The sequence below is a fragment of the Thermobia domestica genome, chromosome 1 (assembly GCF_964235325.1).
Source record: "Thermobia domestica chromosome 1, izTheDome1.hap1.1, whole genome shotgun sequence".
NCBI lineage: Eukaryota > Metazoa > Arthropoda > Insecta > Zygentoma > Lepismatidae > Thermobia > Thermobia domestica.
This window is the reverse complement of record NC_137454.1, coordinates 222,342-248,180: the sequence shown is the minus strand read 5'-3', so window position 1 is coordinate 248,180 and position 25,839 is coordinate 222,342. Positions and strand designations below refer to the sequence as shown.

Below are 25,839 nucleotides of genomic sequence, written 5' to 3'. Positions count from 1 at the left end.
AGTAATTATTAGCCAAGATCGCAATCTTTTGATCCATTTTTGGTTTTCCTAAAATACTTGTTATACAATACAATGTTTTATTATTGATTTTGAAATATATTATTATTCATTGTTGCTATACATAATGTTCCTAAGTTTGAAATTTATTATTTCATTTTATGTTCATATATTTTTTTACATTACAAATGTAATTGAGAAGAGCATAATGAAATTATAGACTCGGTGGCGCAGAAGTACTATTAGAGCAGCAATTAATAGTGTTTAATTGTTAACATACTTTTAGCCTGACTGGAGATCATTTTGATATTGTGTTAGATAATTTTCATAATTTTCTACGAATGTGAAATTTAACTTTCTATTTCACCAGCAGGAACCTATAAATTAAAGTAAATAACTACATTATACTGACTGCCTTGAGATGGTTCGTTATTACTTTGAAAGGATATATTTAATATTTTAATACAAAAACTACAATGCCAGCAACACTATTTAAGGGATCCTCTGGTTGCAGTCAATTGCTCATTGTAATAACTAGTACAGAGAAGTGTTTCAATATGTACATTTTTTGGGTTTTGAGTGACATGAAAGCGAGTGTCCGTGTCTTCATTCTATTCATAGGAAACCAAGAAGATTGTATTAATGGCATGTGTACACACGGTAGAATGGCACCATTTTTTTTTTTTTTTTTTTTTGAAAATATTAGTGAGTATTTGAGATGGAAAGAACAGAAATTTAACAAAAATCAAAACTGTAGGAAGTATGGACAACAATTTTTTTCAGATAATAGAATGTATTATATGTATGATAGTGTTAATATTTTCAGTTGTTATGAGCAATAAATCATCCATAGATTGTTTATAAGACAATGCATTTCAATTCCTTAGTTTATGTTCTAAGGAAACAAAATATTTAATTCTTTTTCTATTTCGAAGCATTAATTATTTTTCGAACAATGCCTAATGTAAGCTTTAAAAATGTAATAGTTCGACATTTTGTAAAGAAATGCAGCTTTTCTTTTGTTACTTTTGAATAAATAACACTAATTAAATTATGGATATATACATACATTTAATAGTTCAATCAAAATTTTGCATTTTGTAGCCATTTTGAATTTTTACAGCTTTTTCATACATGCAAAAATATGTATATTTGTATATGTATATAAAATACATTAGCACAGTGGAAACATTATAAAATCTTCTTTCTTTTCTTCCTGTGATTAACATTTAGATCATTTGTGCTGTTCCTTTTAATAATGATTTACAAACAAAATTTAAAGAAGTAAATTTTACATTTAATGGAATTTAAAGAACTATATCTTATCTTTATTGAAGAAAAGACTTTTTCCTCTGTTAGATATATCATAGTAACACGATTGAAAGGTTTAGCAAATTCACAATAAAATAAATGAGCGCTATGTTAACAGAAAGAGAAACATGTATATTTGACATTTAGGAAATGCGCAGCATGACTTTGATTTGTGATAACTACAATAACTTAACATTGTGCTTTTTATATAAATATATATTATAAAAGAAATGATCCATTGTTTATTCACTATCACGCCTTTTTTTTAATTTTTTAAAAGTTAATTTCTATTTTTTGGAGAAAATGTGGTTGTGAATGATCCTTGTACCTGTTCTGTAAACAGAAAATGAACAAAATGTCTGCTATTGTGTGCTTGTACAGTCAGTGTAAATATTCTTAGTAATTATATTGAGAAACCAACTCTATAATTTTTTTGTTCTGTGTGAGGTATCTTCACAGTTTGAAAGTACATAATATACAAAAGTATTATATATATGAGTATATAGATACACGGACTTTTAATGTGTGTACATGGTGTAGAGTTCGAAATACTACTACTAATAATAACAATTTCTCTTCTTTGTTTGTGTCTTTTGACAGACACTTTTATATAAAGACTGTGGTGACTACTTGTTGATACCTTGGGGTAGGTTCTGCGTATTCCCCATGGGAAATACTTTTCGGCATTTGCCGGATCATCAGTCCATCAGGCCTAAAACAAAAAAGGCGGGAGATGTGAAGAAATAATACTACTACTGTTGCTAGCGTTATGCTATTGCTATCAGCTACTATTATCCACAGAATAGTGTTACGAATGTACTAAAAATCCAGACACTTTTCGGTTTGCAAGATTTGTTAATTAAAACATAATTATATTTGTAATCTTTTTGTACTTGAGGTTCTTATAGCATTTAACAGAATTAGTGATTTTTCTTCTTGATTTCACAATACATATAGAAAAAAAACTTAGTTATTAGGGTGTCTACTAGTACCGCAATACTGAGACTTTATTTTTTTGTGCTTTTTAAAACATAATTTAAAATTAATTCCATTCAGAATAGGATGGAAGTTCGTATAGTGTATATTGAAAGAAAGTTGAAATACATTTACAAAATAAATAAACGCTAGATTATGGTTTATTAGTCACAAAAGGCCCATTTTCGTGTTACAAATAAAACATAATCACTTTGAGCTGGCAATCCAAATTTTTTACTTTAAAGTTTTGTTACTTACCATAATTATTACGAATTTAATACAGTACACAGAACATTTTGATACAGATAAACAGTTATTGTCCAAATAGAGAAAAACAATTAAGAAAGTTAATAATCCATCTACTGTTTTAAATATTTTTCTTATATTGTAGATACGTTATTTTAAAGCAACATGCACTATTAAAATTAATACATACCTTCTTAGTTTGTCAGCAAGGATTTTAATCTGCCAAGTAAGATTTTGGTAGAAGAAATGAACTAGAAATTCTATCTAGACATGATTTCTCGACTTAAAACTATGTTTTAACTTCTTTGTATAATCTTTTTAAGATACACAATACAATTTTTTCGACTCATTTATTGTGGACACCCTACAATATTTATTTCTTGTTTTTAGCAGCATGTATGGATTTATGAAATTACAGGAAAGGGGAGAGGGAGAAGGAGAGATGGGTTATGATGATATATTTCTTGGTTGCAAATTTTTCGGCTGATGGACTTTGCAAAATGTAGCATCAATTCTATATTTATAAAAGGGGCCTCATGTGTTCACTAAGATTATTCTTTTTTTCTTAGGGGTAGGATTGTGGCGAACTTTCACAATGTGTCTGTTAATCATGAACGTAATAATGCTTTTCATTGGGAAAGAATAAATACACATAAACACACATATGTTCACAAGTGTATATGTACATTTGCTTCTGGTGAAAGATCAACCCATGAAAAATTTTCTTCACTGTAGTGGAATCTGTTCTTGCTATTGAAACTAGTGAAAAAAAAAGTAATACTATCAAAAATCACATTTCATACAAACCTATTTGTGAAAAAATGAAACATTTCGGTGCGAAAGTATTGTGTAAACGTGTGAAAGTGCGAAAGAAGGTCTTTTAATATAATATTTAAATTGCTTAAAAATTTATTATGAAAATTTTACTCTGCTTCCCATCTGTCGACTGAACCGTCAGTAGTGCAAAAAAAAAAGTTATTTCAAAAGTATTTATTGTATTATTATTATTATTGGCTTGTTTTTTGATGAAACTGAAGCAAGAACTTAATAACTTTAAGAAAATGAAAAATATTTGTGTAATGTTGAAAAAAATTGTATATGCTAAATAGAAGATTTTCTTATAATTAAGTATTTTTAAAAGTAAGCGTTAGTCAATTGTTCTTTCTTATAAAGAATGAATGTAACAATATTGAGAATTTTAAATGTTAAGCAAGATTTGTTAAAGAAAACAAAGGAATAATAACTGTTTTATTTATTGTTAATAATTTGCGTCAAAAATATTTGTTGTTGAAAGAATTGAAAAACAAAGGTTTTTGAAATCCATTTTTCAATTATATAAAGATATTTGTTGCTTTTAGTTTTTCTTTCTTTCGGTTCACTTTATAATAAAGTAATTTTCATTCTATAAACAACATTAATACGAATACGAAGGAAAGAATTTAGTATTGAACTTCAAATGCTTCTGGAAAGAAAGGGGAAGCTATTGACTATGGTCACAGTGGTAACGAAGTTGTAAAACAAAAAAGAAATTTTAATAAAACAATGTGGCACATCTTTATTCGAATCAATGCAAATGTGTACAGTATATTATGTGCCATTATGTTTCGTTGTGGATGATAATAGAAAACAAACGGTAACAAAGCAGAGAGCTGTGGGTACATGTAGATTTTAAGAATTTAGAACCAACTGCATACAATACATATGTAAAAAATAGTTTAAATAAAAGTGAACTATTTCCCATATACATCAAGGTGTTTATTATATTCTTTTATAAAGCTATTTTTTCTAACTAAAATCTTTGTTTCGTCCCCCTGTGATTGTTTAAAACTGCTTTAAGAGCCTGACATACTAAAAATAATAAAAAAAATACCATTTTTCTTTTGCTTGTTTTTCATAAGTGAAAGGAGATAATGAAATGCAACTTGCTACAATCATAGATAATATTATTCTACAATAGAAAATATGAACCTCAAGAATTTTCAGTGTTGCCATGCATAGAAATTACAATGTTGTCAGAATAACATTTCTCTAAAAATCTAAGTTAAGGCAGCGACTAGAGGAACAAACTCAGCTACATTTGATTACGTATCACGTTGTTTTGGAATCCTGTGAACTTCTTTTTAAATAACATTATTATTTAATTTTAAGAACTGTATGTTAAAACCATTTTGTTTATTACAAACTAAATACAACTATTATTTAAAAGTAGTTCACAGGATTCCAATAAGATACGCAATCAAATGCAGATGAGTTTGTTCCTCTAGTTGCTGCCTTAACTTAGATTTTGGGGGAAATATTATTCTGGCAACACTGAAAATTCTTTAGGCTTATATTTTCTGTTATCTATGATTGTAGTAAGTTGCATTTCATTATCTCCTTTCATTTATGGAAAACAAATGAAAAATGGTAAATTTTGTGTTATTTTTAGTATGTGAGGCTCTTGTCGAAAAAAAAAATCAATTTCCGCCCTGTATGTAAGAAGTGGCTTGATTGATCTTGAATCTTTTCTTAAAGTTGTTCGAGATAATTCGAAAGAGTATTGGTGGTTACATATTACACTTAATCCCTGCAATGGTCTCTGGAGGTACTTGATTAATTTAGATGACTTTATCTCGAGGCTGTTCAAAATATTTAAAAAAAGGATTAGTGATAACTCTTTCGTGTGGTTATGAAAAAACAAAACTCCCTTTCTTAAGTGGGACAAAAACTACTTAAATTTGTATCCGAGACTTGCATCTTGTTTAAGAAAAAGGGGAAAACACTCCATTCCTTCAATAACACTTTTCAAAAAAATAATTACCAATTTTTCTAATTAAAAAATTGCTTTTGAAGGTGTTGGGTGACTTCTTAATATTCATTTTATGAGTCTGTTAAATTTTCTACCTGTTCTAGTTTCGAAGTTATTATTATTTTTAATTTACGGTCGTATGATATGTATAATTATAGAAAGCAGTACTGTGCTGATGTAATTTTTGTGGATATTTCGTCTTAAAACATTGTTATATCATTTCTCGAAGTGGTATTCAAAGTCAAACTAGTTATGTTCATTAACAAAAATTAAACTTTTTAAAATTATGTATATCTCCGTCAAAATTATGTGGAATGTATACGAGAAGGAGCCAGAAAGTGTGTGGGTAACTATTTATTGCCACAATATAAGTACACATTCACTTAATCGCCTTTAAAATAGGCTCCTTGAGAACACATTCACTTAATCGCCTTCAAAATAGGCTCCTTGAGAAAACATTCACTTAATCGCCTTCAAAATAGGCTCCTTGAGAACACATTCACTTAATCGCCTTCAAAATAGGTTCCTTGAGAACACATTCACTTAATCGCCTTCAAAATAGGCTCCTTGAGAAAACATTCACTTAATCGCCTTCAAAATAGGCTCCTTGAGAACACATTCACTTAATCGCCTTCAAATTAGGCTCCTTGAGAAAACATTCACTTAATCGCCTTCAAAATAGGCTCCTTGAGAACACATTCACTTAATCGCCTTCAAAATAGGCTCCTTGAGAACACATTCACTTAATCGCCTTCAAAATAGGCTCCTTGAGAAAACATTCACTTAATCGCCTTCAAAATAGGCTCTTTGAGAACACATTCACTTATTCGCCTTCAAAATAGACTCCTTGAGAACACAGACACTTGTTCCACCGCCCCTATCATTATTGAAAACAACGCTGAAAGTCTTGTTTTGGTATGTTCCGAAGTTCAACCGTCCCATTGATTTGGATGTCTTCTACAGTGGCAAAACGATTACTTTTGAGGCCCTTTTTGATCTTAGGAAAGACCCAGAAATCCGCTGGTCCTAAATCCAGTAAGTAGGGAGGGGAATGTTTGCTTCTGCGAGCCATTTCGCCACCGTAGAAGACATCCAAACTAACGTGATAGCTGAACATGGAACATAGCAAAATATGACTTTCTGCGTTGTTTCCAGCAATCAGAGGAGCGGTGGAAAAAGTTTGTGTGTTCTCAAGGAGCCTATTTTAAAGGCGATTGGGTGAATGTGTAGCTATATTGTGGTAATAAATAGTTATAACGAAACGTTTTGTTTGTCCCTCGTAGATTTCTTGTTTATCATTGTTTTATAGTATTTGTGTAATTTTGTTAATTTGTTTTACTTAAAGGGCTACGTTAACGGTGAAATGATATTAGTTGGTGGCGGGGTAGGGCGTTATAAAATTCTTTCCTGTACCTCTCCTAATTCATTTCTCCTTTGGATTGCTTTTATAGGCTTCGAAGTCTCGTTTGTTTTCCGTATTTCCGTAGGTGATATTACTCGAAGAATCAAGTATTTTGAAAGCTGAAGTAGACAGGTAAAAATTCTGTTACAAAGAAAATAAAGTGACAAGTAATAGATTTATAACAAGTCAATTCCTTTGTAACACTAGTCAAAACAACTGTTCAGAATTAAAAACAAAATAAAACTGTGGATTACCCAGCTAGGTCTATGGCACTGAATATTCAAAAAGGAGGTGGTCTTGTGGATGTCCCTCCATCACGGAAGTTGATGGGCATTATTTCGTTGGGAAAGATAGTGAACAACATACAATCAAATTATCCTAGAGTATATAGTATTTTCGAAGAATACCTTCAAATGTTGGGTCTTGCAACAAGATAAACGTCCCAAGATCCTTAAGACCATACTCTTTCAATTTACTAATCGCCAGCCAAAGCTAACGATATGATCGTATGCATAAACCTGAATAGGATAGTTGAGTTTATTTTTAAATTTTCACAGCTGGTATGATTTTTTGGCATGTTAATTTACTGTGGGTGTACTATACCGGCCAAATTTGTTCATTGTAGCCAGCATAATCACCAGACTTCAATGAAACTTAAAAAGTCTGAGATCGACTAGATCGACTAGATTAGGAATAAATTTAGAACCAGATTGCGAAAACATTTCATTAACCATTGGCGACCAAACTCTTTAGTCTGGCTATTGCATTCAGACCCCCTGCAAAACTCGTCACTAATTTGAAGCAAAGTTTTGCAGCAATATGGAGTGAATTGCGAAAATAATAATTTTTCCCGAAGGGTAATAAGGTTAATCCTAAATAAAGAGGGGACTTACTTCCACCGTAGAGGAGTTCATAAAAAGTAACAGAAGTATGTATCAACTCAACATTACGTATGACAAATGAAAATTGTACTTCTTGTACAAATTACGTCTGCACCATATTTATTCCTTCTATTCAAAGAACACTAGATTAAAAAAAAAAAGAAAAGAAAAAAAGAAAAGAAAAGAAAAAAAATATCATCTTCTCTAGATGTAACATTCGTCTCTCTCTACCGTTATAGATGGTGTTTCACCGATAACTAGATAAACCATCACCACCCACGCATAATGATTACAGCTACAAAAATGAGTGTCACCCAGCTGTATGGAAACAATTATCAAGATGGGTCCAACCAAAGACGTAAATGAATAATAAAAATGCTGAATTGAGGAAAGTTGGAGGAAATGACATAAACCCGACAAAACCTAAGCGCATGATGTTTATCCACCACTAAGTGCGAGCTGGAATCGAATCAGAGACCCCATGCAGCAAAGGTAGCACTGTACCACTAAACCACTGTGGCTCCTTTTTTTTAAAAAAATAATGCTAATTATCAGCTTGATTTGCTTAACGTAGACGAAGCACACCTCGTGGTCTTGACTCTTGTTTCGGCTTTCGTCTTGTGTACCATAATCCGGGCCGAATTTAACATTTTGCCGCCCCTAGTCCGAAAGATGTTTTTTGTCACTCCTCCCGAGTACAAACTTTTAACTAATAGAATTGAAAAAACAACAACTTATTTTATTCCTATCTTTGTTTCAACGTTTTTGTATAAATATAATTGTTACAAATTTACGTTTTTTTTAAAACTAAGTTACAGAGAATGATGTTTTAATTTCACAATATGTACTAGTGTAATAATTAAAGAAATTCCTTTTCAATTTTCCCCGTTAATAGTGTGAGACCCCATGCAGGGAGGTCTGTGTTCAAGTGGAGAAATCATTCGGCAGCACCTCCATCAACTTGGGAAGCACTAAAAGTTGGATCAATGGGTCCCACATGATTTGACTCCGGGACAGAAGGCAACGCGAGCAGACACGGGTTTCTTTGCAGTCTCATCTGAGGAAGGAGCCTTTTCTGGACAGGATGTTGACATGTGATGAGCAATGAGTCCTGTACAAAGCTCCACGTCTCACTGCCTGCAAAATTGTTTTCAGTAGCCACTCTCCTCCACATAGCGGACATACGACATATTAGCTGACGACTGATGATCTGACGAGAGCGCGGCTGAGACTTGCTTTTACTTTATGTGACTGTTAAAAATATAAAGTTTTGAGACTGTAGAATCTAATATTTCGTCAGACCAACAAAGAATATTATGTTAATAACAAAAAATATTATAGAAAATTGTTGAGAAAGTACAATTTATTTGCGTATGTCATTATATTACATTTATTTTTCAAGTTTTGTAATAAACAGAAATTTATTCTTTTTAAAAATGAAATACTGTATAAATAAATAAAACATTCCTTAATCACATTTCATTAATTACATTATAAAACATTTTGACATAGCATTAATTCTTAGACTTGGAAGCATCAGGAACTGTGTGAAACGCAGGTGGGTGTTACATCACATCCGCTGCAAGGTGGCTGATAAAGTTTACAGTACATCCCCGGAGGACACGAGTGGTCATCGCAAGGGTCTCCGGGGTGTATACACGACCGGTAAGCTGAAACAAAAAATAGAAAAAATCAGTAAGTTAACGAGAAATGTAATTTTCTCGAAGTGAATTTAGATCATTAGGCTCCTACATAAACTTTGATTGTAATGTGCAACGTAATGTGTTTATAATGTGTTTACGTTGAATAAACGAATTTATGAAAGGCCTTAATATCAGTACACAGGATGTTTGGAAAAAAAAAATTGAAGAAATGAATTTTCATAAGAAAAAAATAAAAAGCATCAATCTGGGTGTACAAATGCATTGTTGCAGAGTTACAGTTGCTGAAAATTGATCGAAACGACGAAACGAATGACCGTAACTCGAGCACGAAATGTCGGATAGAAGAACATAACGTTTTAGCGCCACCACCTCACCTGAAGCAACTATTAACTAAGAAAATTCCATGGATAGGTACCAGTTTGTGATTGGTCACCCTTCTTTTAGCTTGCTTTGGAGCTCTAGAAGATACCTAACCCAAAGCCTGTAGTTTGTTTTGAAACTCTAGGCTTTCCTTTTTCCCGCTTAGCTTGCTTCGGAGCTCTGTTGGAATTCGTTACTTCAGTCGCTTAGCTTGCTTTAGAGTTCCATGATTCTCTCTGATTGCTTCGGAGTATTGGGGATTCCTAATCCACTCCACCGAGCTTGCTGCGGAGCTATGTGGAGATCCTGCTTTAGGCTACTCGGGCCATCTTTCTTTACCATATTGTCGTGTCTCTGTAAAGTACTGTTTATTAAAAAAAATATATAATAAAAACTGGTAGTGGGAAACGATTCCAGACTGTAATTTGGTCTACTTACTTCTTGATAAGCAGAACCTGACATGCTTTAGATGCGTCAGGCCCAGTTTTCGAGTGATTACTCTCCTACCGGATGTTATTTTTTATTAACCAATGAAATACATTAAGTAGATTTTTTCTCTCACCTACGTAAGAAAACATTAAAGCAGTGTTCTTTTTCTGTTTATATCGGATGCTGAAACTACACCCGGCAAAACTACCTCTCTAAAAACTATAACCGCTATGGCTGAATAGGGTTCTCGGCTTTCCTTTAATATCCTTCACCTCACCAAATATTCGCGACATATTACCGAAAGCCCCAATCGTTTCTTTATGCTCTTTCACCATTTAGCATTGCTTCAGTCTTACAAAGAACAGAAACTGAAAACGTATTAATAGAGGAAGCAACATGACTCAAAACGATTGTTTTCTATTGAATCAAGACAAGCAAACAAAAGCTAGAATTTAGTCTTAATCGTTATGATGATAACCAAAAATATAATTGTAGTTTATAAATTTCTTGCTACACACATAGACAGCCTACTGACCCGAAAACAATATGTCAAATATATATGTAGAAAATTCTCTCGACTGATCTGCTATTAAGAAACTTTGTGGTACATTTACCCATGAACATATAAGAATTCATAATTCTCATTTTTCACATAGTAATTGAACACCGGATATTACTTTGGAGTAAATGTAGTCAAGTAGATAATGTTCTGGTGCTGCAGAAGAAACCTTTTAAGATTATTCACGAAACAACTAATTAAAAAAAAAAAAAAAAACTGGAAACTGTTATTCATTAAGCGTAAGATAGTGACATTAATGCATTTATACAGGGTGTTTCAAAACAACACTGACAACGTTTGGGAGGTGATTCCTGACACCAAGATAAGACAAAAAGTATAGACCAACCTTGGGTGCACAAATGCTTCCTTTCGAAGTTATAGGCTGCCGAAAACACGAGAAAAAAAATGAAATTTAAAGGTTCACAGCTCCAAAACTATGGGATCTACCGTAGTCGGTTCAAGACTTCACTTAGAAACTAGTATGTGCCGTATCCAAATATCCAAGTTTCAGAATCCTGCGGTACTTCCGCAACAATTTTTATAAAGACAGTTTGTGAGTACTTCAAATTACATGCCTGTAGCCTAACAGCCTCTACGAAAATTGTTGCGTGAGTACCTTAGGATTTTGAGACATGTATTTTTGGATAGCGCACATGTTAGTTCCTAAGTGAAGTCTTGAACCGACTACGGTAGGTCCCATAGTTTAGGATCTATGGACCTTCAAAGTTCATTTTTTTCAAGATTTCGGCAGTCTATAACTCCGAAAGGAAGCATTTTGTGCACCCAGGTGGGTCTTACTTTTTGTCTTATTTTGGTGTCAGGAATCACCTCCCAAACATTGTATATTTATCAGGTGCTACCTTACGCATGTCAATTAGAGAGTATATATATATATATATACGACAGTATTATTGATATGCCACATTGACTTGATCCCTAGTCTTCCGTTGCAAGCGCTGCTATCGGCTGAAGGAAATCCACTCGCTTTCTCTCGGTAGCAACAGCTGAACCCTTATTGGCTCAACGCGTGGGTGTGTGAGGATGTGAGCGTTAGTTCGCATTTTTGCTACGGCTCAAGTCATTTTGGCAGCACAATAGCCGGTATAGCCGGTATAAGAAAATTGATGGACCCTTCAGAACACTGTAAAAAGTCAAAAATACTTATCTAATTGTAGAATCAAGGCTCTTGTGTTTAGTACCCTAGAAAGCTCTATATAACAGCTGCCGTTAAACACTTATAAAAAGAAGCTGTGTATAACTGATTAATTGTGAATCCATTTTATTTCATCAAATATAACTATGTCGTAATCTGCAACATGTTAATTTAGTTTATGTTTACTACATTTTACTTGTTAATCATCATTTCAGCCATCGTCATATTAACGAAGAAATTACGGTAAATGTCAACTAAAAGCAGGTAATTCGTGTTATTATTCAATTTAAAATCTCTTGTCGTCGCGAATTCTGTCGGAGAACTTGAAACTTAAAATACGTATATAAAACGATCATGGCTGTTGTGCTGTATGGTTGAGAAACATGGTCGCTTACTCTGAGTGAAGAAAGTAGACTGAAAGTATCTGAGAGCAAGATCCTGAGATGAATATTCGGACCCAAGAGGAACGGGAATGCGGAATGGCAGAAACTTCATAACGAGGAACTACATAATTTATACTATTTACCCAACATTGTTAGGGTAATCAAATCTAGGAGGCTCAGGTAGGCAGGTCATGTAGCCAGAATTGAAAAAAGTAGGAACGCTTTCAAAGCTTTAACTGGAAATCCAATCTGAGAACGACCATTAAGAAGATCTAGGCGCAGATGGGAAGACAATATTAAGATGGATGTCGCAGAAATAGGAATAAAAGTGTCTGCAGTTGGCTAAGAACAGAAGTCAGTGGAAGAGTTAGTTATTTCAACCATTACTTGATTCAGGATATTATGGTCAATCTGTTACCATCATAAACATATCTTACTGGACATTTCTGTATTGCGTGTAAAGTTTAATTAAGAATTCATTGTTCACTTATTCAGTTGCACAAGTTTAATGTGGCGGACGAAGGTACAGAGAGCATCCCTTATAGCAATGATATTCTACGTTTTTTTTTTCAGCGCACCTCTAATGATACTTTCAAACGTATATCCCCTAATTTAAGCTTTATTCAAATTAAATTATAAGTTAACTATATCAGAACAGATTAACCCTCGAGAACTCGCAGCGCGGTTTTTTCGACCGCACCTATAAATATTCTTTGATTTTGTTTAGTGACTTTGAGCAAACTTCCCCTCACCGCCCTCTAATCCTCCCCCAGACTGTATTGTTGCAACACACCACCGCTTTTGGCAAGTATACAATTCATTTAAAATTATGTAATTCATTCCTTAACGTCAAATTTTACAGCGCGGTCGTTTCGACCGCGTGCGAGTTCTCGCGTGACGGTCTGTGCGCGAGTGCTGAAGGATTAAAGAACTTATCAATTAAATGACCCAGTTTTACATTAAATTCAAGAATCTTATTATTAGAGCAATCCACATTATACTTTATTTTTTGTGTAATTATGCTTTATTATTTTCCAAATTATGATTTATTGTTAATTTCATTCATTGTTTTATATTAATCGTATATAATGTAAAATATTTACTATACATTAAATATTCTAAATATCTTGATCTATTTATTAATATTTTATGCAAGTTTCTTTTATATTTAATGAAATTTCTACTTAATGCATTGTAAAGAGATATGCTTTACTCGAGTCAGTTCTTGTTTCACTTGTGTGTGCCTTAGAGGTGCATATATACAGAAAGGGAAATTAAAAGATATCACTAAAAAATACAGAAAGTGCTCAAGTTTAGGAGGTACACATAACAATATAGTGTGGAGTTCTTGTGTACTATTCGTTGTTGGCGGAAAATTTTATTCATTTCCATTTTTTTTATTCCCACATCAAAGGATTACACCGAAAAGTTTACAGAAATAAAAATTAACTTTTCATTGTTGCATTGTTATGTTCTCAATGATTTTGCTTTGTAAATATTGGTTTTTAAAAATATTAATATAGTATGTTAAACTTGCAGTTAAACAGAATTTTCCAAGAATTGTGCTATATATTTTAAATTATGTTTTATGCTTTATATTCTAAAATTATGCTTTTAAAATTAGTTTCTTCTGGACCCTTAAATAACCACAACCATGTTCAAGATACCAACCATATGTCTAAATTGCTATTATGCTTTTTATGCTTTTGGGTTGCTCTACTTATTATAAACTGGCTGAATATACCCTTTCTTCGCATGGATAAGATAAAATATCTATGTAAACAAACTGAACAACAACAACAACAAAAACATATCGTCATTTGCTACTACTTTTACATATCCCGGTAAACGCCCCCTGAGACTCCTGGTTCGAATTTAGAAAGAAAACTGGTGATTGAAAGTCAACGCCTATGGGAGTATCACCATTCATCTCAGCGACCGTGGAAACAATGGATTTGACACTAATATCGTTCATTTTGGATTATTTTACACATCTCAATGACCCTTCTATTGTAGCCCCCGGTCCTTAGCTGATGAGGCTAAATTTCAAAGTAAACGTGATCTTGAGTTTCACCATTGAGCTCAGCGACCCCGAAAACTATGGATTTGACAATAATATCGGTCATTTTGGATAATTTTCACATGTCTCGGTAACCCTCCCGCAGGTAACCTTTGGCCCGCATACAATGGTAGGTGAATTATTTGCAAGTCATCGCTAGTGGAAGCGTCACCACTGATTTCAGCGACCACGGAAACTATGGATTTGGTACTAATATCGGTCATTTTTGATTATTTTTACGTCTCCGCATCCCCTCCTCCCGGTGACCCCAGGCCCGCAGCCGAATGGTGTGAATGCGATCGGAGTTTCACCATTGATCTCAGAGACCCCGAAAACTATGGATTTCAAACTAATATCGGTCATTTTGGATTATTTGTACGTCTTAGTAACCCCCCGCAGGTGATCCCCGGCTCGCATACAATGCAATGGCAGCTGAATTTGCAAATCATCGCTAATGGAGGTATCACAATTCATCTCAGCGACCGTGAAAACTATGAATTTGGCACTAATATATATGTCGTTTTGGATTAATTTTACATGTCTGTGTATCCCCCGGGTGACCCCCAGCCCGCAGCCCAATGGGATGAATGCAATAGAAGTTTCACCATTGATCTCGGCGACCGCGAAAACTATGAATACGACACTAATATCGGACATTTTCTACTACTTTTACAAGTTCCGGTGATCACCCTTCCCTGAGACCCCCCTGGTGCGAATAATAATAATAAAAACGCTTCGTCTTGTTCTGGGGCCTGAATCAAGGTACCAGTGACCAAAATTTGGTAACTCTCGGTCCAGTCGTCTGGTCTCCAGGCCGCACACAGACAGACAGACAAACACACAAACAAACTCTTTATTTTATTTATAGTAGATTTAATAAAACTATGTTATTTGAAATTTCATGTACCTCCTGAAAGGTCATCGTGTATCCCGGGTTGAATACGACTGCCGTATAGTACTTGGTTGAGGAGTGGGGTATTTCCGGAACTCCAATTATTCGAATTTCTATCTATAAGTTTCCCGAGCCAGAAATCAATCTTTATGTTTTAAATATTTTTTATCAGTCTTACCTCTTATTTTTTATCAGCTACAAAATTATTACACAAAGAAACTTTGAGGTACTCACTGTCAATGCATTTGGATCCCCAGCAACAGCCACCACAGCAGTCTTTAGTATCGCCACACTGGAAGTAACAAGTCTTGAGTATAGTATAGAGAAAATTAAGTTTGAAAAGTTTTGGGGATTTAGCATTCAAAAATTATTCTACTCGTATAAACTAAAGTTTCTTTAGCACATCATAAATAGTGAAAAGTGCGCACTGAACAATAAGAGACATCTAAAAATTAGTTGTAGTGCATTCTTCACTTCCTGCGCAGATGAAAAGACCCTAAAATTAGTTGTAGTGCATTCTTCACTTCCTGCGCAGATGAAAAGACCCTAAAATTAGTTGTAGTGCATTCTTCACTTCCTGCGCAGATGAAAAGACCCTAAAATTAGCTCTAGTATGTCCTTCACTTCCTGCGGAGATGAAACGATCCTGATTTATTTTTCCAGAGGAATATATCTATATCAGTGGCAATTTGAGGATTTTTTTGATGCTCATAAGCTATGGGGGATGTGTAATATTACAGTAGAGCAGTGAATAACGATATGCTAAATGAATATCTGAATAGCAACAAAATAATTATTCAAATTAATAAGCCAGGAGTTCCTGAACAGGTTTCTACACAACTTTCTAAACACAAAAGAATAAATTCAGCCAGGGAAGTAAGAAAGTAATGCTAATTCGTCGCAGCCACACAACCAGTCGTTTACCGTTAGTTTCTGGCGCGCAGATAAACCTGGAATTTTTCAGTTTACTGCTAAGGTAGTAATCTAAGGGTCTCTAATTAGTTGGTTTGTTGGTTTAAATTATCTATAAACGTAATATTCCGCTCGGTTTCACAACAGGTTGACTGCCATGAGCATCATATGTGGTGCTCACCTTATTTTTCTCTGGGGCCATGAGCACCATATATGATGATCATGCTTGATATCACAAATTACTAACTTATCCAGGTTCTTGAGCATCATATATGATGCTCATTGTCACAAATTACTGTGAGACAATGAGAATCTCATAAGGTGCTCGGTTCCCATTAGTACATTTTCGGGAGAAACAAAACATCGAGACAAAAATGTGATATAACTATCCATAATCGAGCCAAAGGTAAGATGAAATTTATGACCTCCTGGGACCAGTACCCTCAAATCACCTTGGCAGTTAAATACCTAAGGAATTCTGGTTATATACATTACATACACTCCATTCAGTAACTAAGTTTCAGGAATGTCATTTCCGACAATCTAATCCTTTCATATCTTATTCTTTCAAAGACCCTTTACTTTAGCCACTCTATAACTCCCTTACAAAAGACCTTAGAACTAAACTCTATTTCCATGTACTTATGGCTCACAACAAACATCATAACTTCAGACACATCTGGCTCATTTTCACTCACAACAGTTTCATTCATCATAAACATGAACCTAATTATATCCTTCAATTGTTCTTTCCGCAAAATTAACACTTTGTCTAATAAACACGTAAATAACACCTTGTCCGATATATTTTGATGAAAACCAAATACACTAAACCAAACCAAATATCTTAACATTTACCCGTCACAATACTTCCCAGACCTTAGCGTAGGGAGAACGGCAGGTAAGCCAATATTAGTTGGAAATGGAATGACCAATAAAGAACACTGTAACAGACGATTAGCCAATCAGGATGTCCGAAACAATTTGCAGATACCCCGCAAATGGCTATGTCATGTCATTTCTCTGCAACTTCCACTTATTTTGTCCGTCAGGCGGCAGTAGTCCAGCAAGTCGGCCAATAATATCATTACTCTTATAATGCTCGAAGGCTTATAAGAGCAAGAAAAAGGCGTAGATATCTGAAAATTATATATCGACGTTCCTCACTTCCTGTGCATGGACAACATCCTAGATTTACTTGTGTGTCCCACGAAGAATATTTTCAATAAAACCAACTAAGCATGAGAGAAATTATTAATAATGGGCTCCTTAAAGAAAACAAAACTTTACAATATTCATCATATGTTGCAGTTTTCTTCTTGAACCTCGTTCATTCATGATTTCTGAACACGAGGAACTAGTTATCATGATAAAGAGGGCTTTTTCCACTCATGCTATTCCAGTTTCACTTTTTCTACTGAAATATTGATCACTGAGGGGCGTACTTCCCATGCATCTTTCCTCAATTCTGGATGTAGATTAAAAGAGACAACGGATCGCTTTCCCAATTTTCGTCGTTACAGAATTTTGCTATAAACTGTAGAACAAACCTTAAAAACTGTGAACATTACCTAGGTACAATTCGCGGCAAAAAACCTGCAACATGAGCATATAAGTTTATTGTGAAATGACGAAGCCTTTTGCTCCAAAATAAGTGTGCACGGGAGGAGGCCGAGGTTTATCCTGGCATGAGTCGTTCCACTTAGACGTTATGTTCATTCCTTGTGCTGTTAGGCGTAGTTTCACAATAAACTTACATCCTCATGTTGCAGGTTTTTTGCCGCGAATTGTACAATATGACTTAGCAATTGCACACGGTAAGAAATTAAATTTTACTTTAACTTGAAGCAATATATGTATTAAGTAAAGTTTTGCAAAGGACTAATAACATCAAAGATAGAATTTGTTCCTCGGACGCTGAATCCATATCAAAAAAGCATTATTCACTAATTGTTACAGTTTTTGTGATTCATATAGTATATTTCTCATGACATTATGCAGCATCAGCTCATGGTATAAACAATATACAAGTCTGAAACTTGTTTTTAATGGTTTCTTTTACTTGCAGCTCGGAAAGGAATCATTTTAAACCAAGTTTATTAATTCTCCTTTTGAAAGCCCTTACATGGTTCGCTTTTCATAAGTATACATATTATCCTGATAAACGGATATATCTGGATGAGCGTAATACCATAGTTCATTCAATAGTTGGGGCCTTTTATGCTATATTTTCTAAAAACAATTTTATAACTGAAGACATTCGATTTTTGATGTACTAATTATTAAGAAGAACTTTGATACTTACACTTTGTCCAGCAACTCGGCAATCCTGAGATTCCACAATTGATAGGCCAAGAATAAAAACTGCTGAGAGAGCAAAGGAGACGCTGGGTGTCCCTCTCATTTGTATTTGGTACTGGGTGTCCTCTGGAGAAACAAAAGGATTTATTCACATTTTTTTTCTATTCTTTTATTCAAGGAATTATTTTTATCCAAGGAGACATACTCACCTCCGAATAGAAACGCATTTAAGTTTAATACATTTTTTAAACAAAGTAAAAGTTATAAAATTGTAAACAGTCAGGTAAAAGTAAACCTTAAAAAAAATATATGTATATATAAGCTTAGTCATACGTAGAGAAAGAAATACAGCAGTGCTCAGCATCGCCAGTATAACTGAACAATTTTTGAAGCGTGTTTTAGCTAAGCCTCTACTATTTAACTCAATTGGCATTTGTGTGTCTATCCGTCTGTTCGACGATAAGTTTCCGATTTTGATAAAACTTAGTATGTGCCTTCCTCCACTTGCAGAAATAACATACTGTTTGGAGTGGCAATCTCTCAAGTATAAGGGGGAGGGGGTAAAAATCCACTCCATGTAGGAAGTGTACACATATACATGCTAGCTAAATTTCCAAAATAAACCAAGTAAAGATTTTCGATTGTGGCAACACTTAATTTATGCTTTATGGCTTTGAGAATACCCCCACCATTGTTTCTTCCAGACATGTTTGTGGGGGGCACTGGCCCCCAGCCTTCCCGGAAGAGACCAAAATAATACGTCTATAATATAATAATAAATAGAATAGTACCGTGTGAAAATAATATGTGCCTTTCCAAATACTGTGCTCCCACGGTACATTTTTTAAGAAAAAGAAACATTACCCATAGCTTAGGGTTAAAATATGGAGGAAGAATGTGCCACAGTGAAGTTGGAGTCTTTGTGATCACCTGATAAGAATATAGAATCTTTACTGACACTGAAAACTACATACAGATCTGATTAGCATAACATTGTAACCTGCAAACAGCTAGCTTCCAACCACTGGGAACCTTGAACATGATGGACACAAAGCGAATGCTGGGAAATCTTTCGCCTAGCTTCCATTAATATACCGACTTTCCAATGTGTCCGTATCATCATAAGAAGATACATGCCGCTCTGTTTTCAGATGTTGCAACAATATACAAATAAGGCGATTAACTGAGAAAGAAAAAGATCGAATTAAATATGCGTACTGGTAATTATTGTTCCTTCGAACATAACTGCTACATAAAATTTTCATGAATGGAAATACAAACTGTCAAATTAACCTTCTTCACCTTTATACAGGCCATTAGTTAAATAAAACTTTATTCTTAATATGTTATTAATGTAAAGAATTTTTTAAGTGGCTTATGTTGTATTATCATTAATATAACTATACTCTCATATCAATAGATTCAGGTAATATTGTGCACCGGTAATGGTTATATAATATCTGCACAATATTATTTTACAGTATGGACTTTACGTTGTATGTTAGATTTTCTGAACTTTATTAAATACTTACGTGTGCTCCTATAACGTGATGACAATTTAATTATACATAGTTGCACAGAAAAGAATATTTGAATGGATCTCCATAAGTTCATACTTTGGCAGGGAACGTGTAATAAAACATGGTTTGACATTCACTATAACTTTTAAAGATTGACTTATAAAATTCTACTAAAAGATGGAAATCAAACGAAACTCGATTGATTAGTAGCTAGAAATACTATTATGCATAAGTCATTGAACTAAACCACATTTTACGCTTGCCAATCATCCAAAAGAGCGCGCAGAACGCAAAATTCAAGAGAGTCAAAATAACGTGGCTAGCTACACCAGGAATCGAGGCAAAGTGCGACACGCAGAAAGATAACGTTAGTCCGTAGGGAAGGTCTTTGCAGCAACTTCACAAAGGTATGAAATCAATGGAAATGATTAAGTTGGCACGGTCACGCGACCTAAGTCCTGCAGAACAATAGGATTTATGAATTTGACTGTTTCGTTGTTTCCATAAACTGGAATACACCAAAATAGAAGCTTCTTTGTCTGAATAATTTACACCTGTGCAGAAATGAAGTAGTTTTTAACTTTTCCGAAGAAAAATCGTAGCCTTGAAGACAATATTATTATTATTATTATTATTATTATTATTATTATTATTATTATTATTATTATTATTATTATTATTATTATTATTATTATTATTATTATTATTAGGTATTCTGCCTGTTGGCAAGTCCTGAGGCTAATAGGATATTCCCCCTTACGTTAAGGTCTGGAAATGGTGGATTTCTCGATCTTCAGATTTCTCCTTTAACTCCCAATATATTCTATTTTTCAAATTATTGCTAACTTAGATCTATATTCTTCTTCTTCCTACTCCTCGCTTTCCTTCCATCTTACTCTCTATGGCGGCATGATGACGGTAATTTGTCCTGGCATAATAAAGAAAAATAATGAAATGTTCGTAGAGAAAGTAAAGTTTAAAATTACACTAATTAATCACAAAAATTTGGGTTCAAAATATTGTTTTCAAACGAAAGTATTATTTCACTTCCCCCTCAATTTGAAAAGTATTCCATTATAATTTTGGTTTTAAATATTCAATTTTGGTGGAGGTACATTTTCTTTGAGGTTTCCCAATCATTCCTTCTGCAGGGAGTTAAAGTCATTAAAAAAAAAAAGATGGATTTATCCTCTTAGTACCTCTTCTCCACCTCTTTTAGAGTTGAACGATAAATTTTCTAAAATTCATAAATTCTTAATTTTTTCGTTATTTCTGGAATCTCAGTACTTTCAGGAGAAAAATTTTCCAGTAAACCCAGCTTTTACAAAATATTTGGCTATGATTTCGTTCCTAATCCTTTAAGTGGCTTATTCTTGTTCATCTACTTCACTCATTTCTTTACCTTTTTTTCTTTCGTGTAAGGGGATTGGGTAGGGGTGGGTCAAAATATATGCATGAAAGAAGATACCTGGGACGACGGATATTGCTGTCAAATCGATTGTTTTCGGGGTCGCGGATCCCCGTCCAAGTAAATTAGTGGTGAACATCGTGACCGTGGGTTTTCCCAGGGTACTCCCGTTTCCTCCAATACTATCATTCCACCAATTCATTTGCCTTAATCATCCGTATCCCTTAACCTAAAGGGCATAATCGTGGGACGTTAAACTGAAAGATTTCATTTCATTACATTTTTTCGGGTCGCTGAGATGAATAGTGACACTCCCACGGCGTTCAAGCTTAGATCCCATAGTCATGGGTGTGTGTGAATCTCTGAACAGATATCTAAAATGTCAAATCTATTCTCCCACCACTTGCAACGATTTTACACAGTCTTTTTCGTTTTTCTTAGTCTGATCTTTTCCCAATTTCTGGTTCATCTTTACGACTCTTCCGTTTGGTAATCCTAATCAGGTTTGAATTTAAGACCAGGATCTCACGAAGCTTTTTCGTCCTTGTATTTGGCTTCTTAATCACGTGTGCCAATAATCTATGTTGCTTGCAGACCAACAGGTGTCCATGGAAATTCGCAAAATGTTCAGGTGGCCAAGATTTTGTTGTGAAAATCTTTCGATAGCGATGTTCAGAAGAGAAAGAAAAAAAAAGCCACACATGTGAGAAAGAAGATAAATGTTGTTGTCAAACGAATGGGCAAATAACGCGAGACGTGCTTCGGGTGGACGTGCTGGACGATGTGTATCAATGGAGTGGCTGCCCGGAATATCCAAGAGACGTCGATTGCCAGCGCCATCTATGTGAACGCAGTGTTGTCAGATTCAGAATAACAAATTTCCCGCTCAAAGCCCTGAAATTTCCCGATCGTTTGCAAAATTTCCCGCCAAGGAAGAATATCAATCATTAATTAATTTAATTAATAATTAATTAATTAATCATTATATTAATAATTTCAAGTTAAAATCAAATAACTATGAGCAATCAATCAGAAGTACATCTTTTCCTGCGGGAAGAGAAATCTATCATAGGGCTATCCTTCTATTTTCTAGCTATAGTTTATTTGATATAGAGAGAAATATACATTTTGTGTGTGTGTGTGTGTGTCCCTCACATCAACCGAACATTCCATTAATATATAGTAAGCGAAGGGCCATAAACCCTCCCTCCCTTCTTTCTTTTCGCGGAAAATTGATATTGGCGCGATTAATATTCAGTTCCATTTGGTTCGGTTTATAAACCTCTCTTGCTGTTACCTTGATCATCAAAGACGTTTCCAATCTATGTATTATTCCAAGTACAAAGAGATGAAGACAAGGAGTGAGAAAGAGATGACATGAAAATAAAGAAAAGTTGACAGAATTTCCCGTTTTCAACCAGAATTTCCCGCACTCCCGCCAATGTTAAGAATTTCCCGTTTTACGGGAAATTTCCCGCCATCTGACAACACTGTGTGAACGGGAGGGAAGCTTACACTCATTGAAATTGCTTCCTCAAGGCCGTTGTTTTCCCATGCCACAACCACAAAGCTCTCGCTGTTTATTTACGACCGCAGCCAGCCTGTCAAGCATACACACAGGCTTAGTTCCATCCGGATTGTTTAGAAATCTAATGCTAATGTTAAAATTGCAATTTTTATTGCTTCTTTATTGGAATTTAAGAGTCTCGAGCACTGAGGTTATATGTGATATGGACCTACAATATAAGGTGGGATTCGAACCATCAAATTTCAATGCTCTCCTCCAGTAGGAATTGAACCCGGAACCACGTGCACAAAAGAATAGCGAGCTAGCCACTAAACCAATGAGAAGGGCTGTATTTCTCTTTATAGTATCAAATAAAAAGCATTCGCAGATCATTTGGATAACAACATGGTAAAAGTTATTTCCAAATGATCGATTCAATTTATATTAACATATTTGCAATTAGAGCCTCGAAGGCAAATTCTCACTGAAATATTTAATTGCTAATAAAAAAATAGCAAGGACACACCATTAAGAACGGAAGTAGAAGAAAGTCACCTAGGGTCTTATGCAGAGTCGTTTTGACGTATGATTAGCGTCATACTAAAGGCCTGACTACTGCAGGAAACATATGTTAGTCGAACTCTTTAGTATGGCACTAATGACGCGTCAAAACGACTCTGCATAAGGCCCCTAGAGTTTATAGTAGGGAGTGCAATCTTGGTGGTATACATCGGGTGGATCTGAGTGAAAAGCCCTGAAAAATCCTCAGTGAGGATCGCTAGCCTCCTGATTTGAACGCGCGGTGTCTTTCTTCCAAAACAAAAAGCCAGCTACATTTTGTTATTTTGATTATCGCACTTGGATGTCCACCTCAAGTTTAGTATTTAAATTTATATCAAATATCTGTATGACTTTTTTTTTTTAAAACCGTCTCTATATATTAATATATTAACAGAGCATAGTGCATTAGAGTAACCCAATTTATTTTGCTTTATTGAGCGAATGACTTTCCGTTTCCGCGTTTGATCTATCCAGTGAAAGGCTCAACGGGGTAAGCGCCCTTTACAATTCCCGAAATATGCAATAGATAAAATAATATACAATAATACTATCCTTTTCGATATCAAACAAATAATTATACAAATAAACACGTGATACTCCCTATATCTTACTGTTTTGTTCTATGACGATAAAGGTTGAAACGGGGAATGGCTAATTTTAACCACTTCCGGTTTGAAAAGACGGTTAATGGAGAAGCTGAATCTATTGCAGAAAATGCATCTTAATATCTCTTATCGTTTCTACTGCATGGAAATCAGAATTGAAACCGGAAATAGTAGTAAATTTCAACCACCTCCGGTTTTGGTAAAGTGTTGTTACTTGTTATGGTATGTTTCTTGCCACCCTGAACCGCTTGCAGAAAATTGCTTGTTGCTATCTAATACCATTTTGTTCTATGACGATGAATGTTGAAACCGATTTGAACCACTTCTGGTTTGAAAAGGAGTTTACGGAGGAGACGAAACCTATCTTTGGGACCCTGAATCAATTTCTAAAAAATCTTGATTTCTGTTTTTTTTTCTCTGATATCTGTCGACAGACGGACGATTAAAGTCGTTCTTTGAGAGTTTAAAACTACAGCCTCAAAATTTTTGCTGCTCCTCCATTTCTCCCTAAGAAAAACGTGGCATCGTGGTTGGATGGCCTATTGTAATGCATATATCACTGGTGTTCCACGAGGCGCCTTGTAAATTTTCTAGGAACAAAATTACCTTTGAAATCTAGAAGATGTTCTTTATCCTTAAATTATGATTACATGCTACTTACAAATTATGAGACACGTCCTTCAGCATATAATAATAATAATAATAATAATAATAATAATAATAATAATAATAATAATAATAATAATAATAATAATCTATGAAAAGAACAATCGTTATCCACGAATAGGTCCTTCTACCAGGTCCGGACCCCCTCCCCCACAAAACTTCGTAACTCTGCTAATATTTGTACATTTTCGTAACAAAACTATACTTCTTTAACACCCTATAGCGTTAAGATTCGATTTTACACCTCATCTGTACTTTCCCATTCATTATAAAAATAATTTAATTCTATCATATTTTCTGGGAATATAGGTGGCTGTAATTAACAATTACTTATCGTCTTTTCGGGTGCAGAATAACACAGATTTAATATCTTCTTCTTGTTCACCTCAACCATAGGTTGGTAGGCAACCAGTGACGTAACTAAAGGCTTAGGGGCCCTCCCGCAGACAGCGTGGAGTGGGGCCCTTACCCTACATCTTACTCCACGATTTAGGAGCCCCTGATGGCTTGAGGCCCCCCGCAATGCGGGGTATGCGGGGCCCTTATTTACGCCCTGTGGGCAACATGGAAATTTTAAAACTTTTCTTTCACTTGGGAGAGCTGTTTTGTACTTTGATAAGACCTCTTCTTCGTAACTGCATCTAGAAGGTTCAATATTACATATACATGTTGGATTCCTCCTCCCCAGTAAACGCTGCGGACTCCTCAAATTAAAAAAAAAAAAAAAAAAAAAAAAAAAAAAAAAAAAAAAAATGGGTGTGCGCCTGGAGACAAGAATGTCGACTTCAAGTGGACTTCATAATTTTCTGTTCCGTGTGCTTATAAATAAATAAATAAATAAATAAATAAATAAATAAATAAATAAATAAATAAATAAAGAATATCCAACAGACTAAAAGCTACAAACTGTTATTGGACAGAAATACTCTATTCTTTTTAGCACAATAAAGATTCGTTTTTCTCGAAAACTGTGCATCAAACTTTGCCTTGAGCTCGATGCAATTTATCATCTTTTGATAATATTACAGTTAAGCAAATATGAAAGAGTTAACAATAATTTTGGCCCCTTGCTACCGTCACAACGAAGGGCTTGCTGTGAAAATACTTCATAAGTTTAATAACTCGGGTGGTTATCGGGGGGTATCAACTAGTGGTGGGCACAAAAAACGGTTTTTCGGTTTTTCACCGAAACCGGTTTCGGTTTTCTTCAAAACCGGCTCGTTTTTTCACCTGATCCGGTTTCGGTTTTCTTCAAAACCG

General features: G+C 34.5%; 1 long non-coding RNA gene across 1 annotated transcript in view; it reads right to left on the bottom strand.

Annotated features, from left to right (window-relative positions):
• Window positions 1–6,806: 6,806 nt before the first annotated feature.
• LOC145682975 (uncharacterized) overlaps window positions 6,807–25,839 on the bottom strand; it is a 36,790-nt gene continuing 17,757 nt past the window's right edge. Inside the window, exons 2-4 of the long non-coding RNA XR_014130963.1 lie at window positions 18,317–18,438; window positions 15,334–15,391; window positions 6,807–9,270 (exon numbers count right to left, since the gene is read on the bottom strand). This is a non-coding gene — a long non-coding RNA (uncharacterized LOC145682975). The remainder of the gene's footprint in view (window positions 9,271–15,333; window positions 15,392–18,316; window positions 18,439–25,839) is intronic.